The following is a 6,385-nucleotide window of genomic DNA, read 5'->3' as shown; positions in this document are numbered from 1 at the left end:
GGAGGGCCTTGTCAGTGGACGAGCGGCATCTGACTATGACGTCGTGTGGAGCTGTTGGTGGAGCTTGTCTTGATTTCGGGATGCGAAAGAGTCCCTCAAATGTGAGCTTCTTGGCCTGGATGTTCGGTAGGATTGAGTTGGTGAGTCGCCTGAGGTAATGGGGCAACTCTGTTGTGCTAATGGAGTCGGGTATTCCCCTAATCTTTATGTTTACCCTGTGGCGGTCTTCTGCCGCTTCAGCCCTGCTCGTTAGGTTAGCTTGGGAGGATTGCAGCTGGAGTATGGATTCCTTGAGGCCTTGTACCTCTTGTTTTAAATCCAGTATGTCCTCCTCGGAGGCTTGAGTGCAGGCTGTTACTGCCGCAATTTCTGTCTTCAGTAGCTCAAGGTCTGCTGCGTGTAGCTGCCTCATCTCCTGCAGGAGCTCTGCTATGTCCTGTTGCTGGGGTCAGCTTGTTTTCCCTTGCAGGTTCTTTGTGGCTTGATCGGGTGTTTAGGGGTTCCACATGCTCCCCTGTGAGTCCCTCAGAGCCGTCTGACGCATCAGTGTATTTCGGTTCGGCCACCATTTTTGTAGCAGCGGGGCGCTGTAGCATGGTGCTTATGTCTTGTGAGTCTTTGTAAACCCCAGGTTGTGGTTTTTGGGATTTTCTGCCCATGGTGTTTGGGTCTCGTTGGGGCTGTGTGTGCTGGGCCCAGTGTGAGTATTCCGGTGATTCCGCCCGTTCTAATAGCCCCAGCGCTGTCTTTATGGTGCGAAATTCAGGGTAGGCCCCAGACCTCCGTCGGGTGTTCCTGCCGGCTTGCGGGAATCTTAAGGGCATCTGTGTGCTGCTTACCCCTTCAGGCGTCGTGGTAGGTAGTTTGCACCCGTCGATGGAGCCGTTAGGAGTCAGGTAGCTGTCAGTTTTTATTCCTAGTTCAGGAGCTGAGAAGGATTGCGGCCATTCTGTTCGGTTGCTTGTCTCCGCCCCCTTTTATGTATTTTTGGCAGGTAATAGAACACTGCCATTTTTGGAGCATCAATAAAGAGATAATTAAACTCATCCTTATTAATAACATTATTTATCAGACCTTCATTTAAAAGAATAAATAGTTTCTATTTAAATTCTTCCATCGTACTCGACTTTAAAATCTTATAAGTTGTAGTATCTCCCAAGATTCTAGCTGCCTCTATAAGATAGTCCTCTCTATTTAATATGACAATCCCTCTTCCTTTATCCGCCTGTCTTATAACTAAATCGTAATTGGGTTTTCAGTTTTAAAGCTATTTTTTCTTTGTTAGTAAGATTTTCTTTTCCGTTTTTCCCCTAAAAATGTATCAAATTCTTCTAAAACCATATTGCTAAAAGCCGGTATAAAATCACTTTTTTTCCCAAGTGGGAAAAAAAAAATGTAGATTTGGGTTTAAAATTAGAATGAACAACCTGTGGAAAATAATTTTCCACATGTTCATCATTGGCAATGTCATCGGGTTCATCGGCAGTTTCCTTTGTCTTCTCAAAAAAACTTTTAATTGTTAATTTTAAAATGTATGTGTGTCAATGAATAACTCAAAGTGGTTTGGGCCTTTTTGTGGTGCAAATTTTAATAATTTCCCTTAAACCTTCAATTGATCGTTATTGAGTTCATGTTTAGAAAGGTTAAAAATTCATTCTTTATTTATGGTCTTATTTAATTGGTAATTTCTCCCTCCTCTAGATCCTCTAGCCCTCCTACTGCTCCTATTAACTTCCTCTTCTTGGGGGGAGTTTGGGCTGTCATAAGGGGGTTGAATCTGTTTTTGTGATGCCACACGTTCTTTATAGAACTTTTCTGATGATTTCTTGCTCGTCTTTCTAAAAAATCCCTTTGTTGTTTTTTATGGTTTTCCGTTCTAAATGAAGTTTCAGGGCGTTGTGGTTGTTCTTTGCGACGTACCACTTGGTCTTCATATTCAGTTCTTTTAGATTGGGCTGATTTGTCAGTTTGATGTCCATGAAAGGTTTTTCTTATTCTGGTTTATCTTCCCCAGAACGCTGTTTAGATTCATTAAAACTATTTTTATAGACATTTTTATAGGAAATTGTTTCTTTTTCCAATCTCTAGATTTACCACTTTTGTAGTCCTCTTTATCCCTATCGAGTTTACCTTCCTTGGTAGTTACAATCTTTTCCTCTAATCTTTCTATTTTCTCATTTAATTCTGCTGCTCAATAGTTTATTCATTAAACATTTTTTACTTATCTCTGTCTCAATTGGTTTAACCCCTTAAGGACCAAACTTCTGGAATAAAAGGGAATCATGACATGTCACACATGGCATGTGTCCTTAAGGGGTTAATCTCGTTCTCGACCTCATTTATTTCATTTTGTTGGTATTCTACTAAGAGGCTCATTAGTTGGAATTAACACTTTTCTAGGAAAACAGAAATAAATAAACTTTCATTGTGCAGAATGATGACACTGCAAGTCAGATAGAATAAAGTTCAAGGTAAACTTACATGTAACTGAGCCCAAATAATGGCTCAAAAATGTACAAATTGTGTGACACCTCCTCTCTTCTTTATAACTGTATATTTAAAATGCCTACTCTGGTATTGTTAAATCTATTTAAAATATTATGTAAAAGGGTTTTGATCAATGATGTAATTACAATAAATTATTCGTGGTGGCTGCTGCTACTCAAGGCAATAAAAATATCGTAGAGGACATATTGTAACTTTTGTAGAACCTAACATGATCCTGGTCCTGATCTGACATGATAACATGGTCCTGATCTGACTTTGCTCTCTTGGTTGCTTCTCTAATACATTCTTTTATTATAATAATAATAATAATAATAATAACATTTATAATAATGTTATTAAATGGAAAAACAGCCAAAACGGCATTACACTTACACAAGAGGTTGAATTAGCACATGGGTATCCATGTGAGCAGTAACGCCACGCCAAGGCTTCAACCCTTGTTACTGGCCATTCACACACCTTTCATATCTCCTGGCACTCACTGATTTACACACCTTTCACTCCTTAGACGCGAGTCGTTTTATTTTGAATGGAAATGTTTATTAAACTGCATCTGGTAAGTGGTCCTCTTCTTTTAACGGTTGTAGTTTTTTTTCCCCCCATCTTCTTCTTCCTGTGTTTGGTAGGTGGCTGTGTGTCGACTGTGCAGAGCAGGATTAAGATTGCCCGGGACCCTAAGGAACACTTTAGTGTTAGGAATGCAAAGATGTATTCCTAACACTAATGTGTTCTTCAGCCCTCCACCCAGCGATGTAAAGGGTCAAATAACCCTTTATTCACTTATCCGATTCAAATGCCGAAGTCCCTCTGCGCTGGGTCGCGTTCTGCCTCCTCTGACGTCAGCCGATGGGGCGACCTAATGTGCATTGAGTGCAGCACATGTATTAGTCCTTCCCAATGGTCAAGCAATGCCTCAATGCTTTCCTGTGCAGTTAAATCTTCTGTGTAAATCCAAGAAGTGCTCTGGTGGTTGTCTGGTAGACATCTACTAGAACTGCAGTGAAAAACATTGTAGGTTTAGAGAAACTGCCTCTAAGGGGGCAGGAACAGTGCACCCAAAACACTTCAATGAGATGAAGTGGTCTGGGTGCCTGTAATGTCTCTCTAATGTGTCCCCATTCTGCTTACATTTTTGTCCGAAAGGGCATGTAATTCCTGGTGGTCCAGTGGAGACTTAGCCCCTCTAGTGGGTAATCCAACTCTGTTTTGTGTTGTAGTTAACAACACTAACAGTCTCTTCATGGGGAATAAGCCTATTAGAGGATTGTCATTGAGCACTTGTTCGCTTGCCGGCTCATGGTCGCATGCATCTGTTCTGAGGTCTGTGTGAGGGGAAAAGACCCGCGAGTTCAATTCTAAGTTAAGCATGTGCTAGTATAAAAATCAGTAGTGCTGTAGCTACCTTTGTTCAGCTCCTCCAGTCACAGTCCGATTCTTAGAACAAATAAAGCAATAAAACACAGTAACCAGTTAATTTCACTGGCTGCTGCCAAATACAAATTAAATATAAGTCACAACAACAGTTCACTTCACTGCTGACTGTGATTGAAAAAAAATAAAAATCACTGACACAGACAGTTACTTCACTGCCTGTACAGAAAAAAAACCCACTGACACAGACAGTTACTTCACTGCCTGTACAGAAAATAAAAATCACTGACACAGACAGTTACTTCACTGCCTGTACAGAAAAAAAAACCACTGACACAGACAGTTACTTCACTGCCTGTACAGAAAATAAAAATCACTGACACAGACAGTTACTTCACTGCCTGTACAGAAAAAAAAACCACTGACACAGACAGTTACTTCACTGCCTGTACAGATTAAAAAAACAAAAGTAAACACTGACTGTGCTACTGCTCTTTCAGCATTATCTCTCTCCAGTTGAACTTAAGGAAACTATTGCACTACGATTGAAAGGCACACAGTTGAGAGGCTTACATAAGCATTTAGTGCTTACAGTGCACTGTATTGTTTATGGTGCCCTTCTTGGCATCAGTGGTTAAATCGTTTGGCAACAGTTTAACCCCGTAGTTGGAGCACTGCACTCCTGCATCCCAGCTTTCGTTCCCCTGTGCGCCGCTGTATGAGGATAGGTTAGCTGGGAAGCCGGTTATAGGGTGAGAGCGTCAGCTGATACTCCTAACCTAACTAAGTGTCAATTGAGAGAAATACTACGTACTGCAACCCCTTTAAAACAAAATAAACCAAAAAAATGAATTGCTTGAAGAACAAACCTCATCCATGCAATTCATTTATTTGTATTACATTGTGAAAATTACCGCGAGTGAGCTACATATCTCCCTCACAGTAATTATTGGTAACAAACCTTTGAGACGGGATACCATTTGTTTAAGATAAGGTGGAGAAAAGTCAGTGTTTACATTACTGCCTAGTAACACCTTTAGTGGCAGTCACTCAGATGGCCATTAGAGGTGCTTCCTGAGTCAGTGCTGCACAATGTGCTCTGCATGGAGACGCTGAACGCTCCCTACAGAGATGCATTGATTCAATACATCTCTAAAAGGAGATGCTGATTGATGCAGAGTGGCGTTTATCCGCGCATGCACAATAGCCTCCCAATGCTTTCCAGTGGAAAAGCATTGGATTGGCTGAGATAATCAACTTTGATGATTTCAGCCAAGGAGGTGGAGCTGTGACGCGATCCGCAACGAGACCTGCGCGGCACAATTATAACTACAGTGTCAGAAATCCATGTTTGTATTCCTGACACTATAGTGTTACTTTAAACGTACCGTTCTAAGAATGTCCTCATCGACGGCAGAGAGCAGATGGTGGCCTCTTTATGTTGCTGCTGTGGACTGGGAGATGATGTTAAATTTTGGGCTGATGAAAGAGAAACTATGAAATAGTTTCTGGTCCTCTGGCCCAATTGGCTTTTTTGTGGCTTCTGTTGATAACAAAGCTTTCTCCTGCATATGATCTGTCCTGAAATCCTCCATCGATGGCTACAAGGAAGACATTAACAATAAGTTATAGCAAATAACACAACACTCTGGCTATTTATGATGCAATTTCTACTCACAATGTATATTTATGTGTGATAATGTAAACTTTAATTTAACACTTCCAAGTGGGAGCAGGGGAGAGACATAAATGAAAGGTATGGAAGAGAGGAGGGATAAATTGAGTGGGAAACAAAATAAAGAAATATTAAAGGGGTAAGAATCAGGTAAGAGAAGGCATAAGAATCAAAAATACTTTACTCAACATTCTAATATGTCTGGTGCATTAAATGTGACTGCAGTGAATTCATACTGTAATTTGCTCATTTCACTCTCCGCTAATTGTCAAGGAACAAATAGTTAATTACTAAATTGTGGAAAACTGATATCGTTATGAGGTCAGAGTAGTGGTGTTGATTAAAATAGCTGAATTTTTACTACTACGATTATATTGTTTTTTTTCCACCTAAAATTTGCAATTCCCTTGTCATTTCTCCACAAGTCCTAGTTTAACACATAACCAAAGAATATAAAGCATTTAGGATCAAGATCGAAATCATGCTTAGAATGTTACGTTCATTTTACTAGGTGACAGTACATTCAGGTAGAAAGGGCTTTGGGGACCTGTTGATATAGTTGATATTGAAGTGGAAGCTATTTACTGAACATCGTGGGGAGGATATCTTTAGTTTGAGGACATCTCCACATATTGGCCACACCCACCTAACGTGTTCCTTCTTTCTTTATATAAACAGTCTGTTAGACCCATTTATAACAGAATGTAATCTTACTGTTCTATATTTAAAGATACACTATAGTCAACAGAACATCTACAGCTTATTGCATTTGGTCTGGTAAGTATAATCAGTCCATTCAGGCTTTTTTTTTTTTTTTTGCAGTAAACCCTG

The sequence above is a fragment of the Pelobates fuscus genome, chromosome 8 (assembly GCF_036172605.1).
Source record: "Pelobates fuscus isolate aPelFus1 chromosome 8, aPelFus1.pri, whole genome shotgun sequence".
NCBI lineage: Eukaryota > Metazoa > Chordata > Amphibia > Anura > Pelobatidae > Pelobates > Pelobates fuscus.
This window is presented reverse-complemented; position numbering follows the sequence as displayed.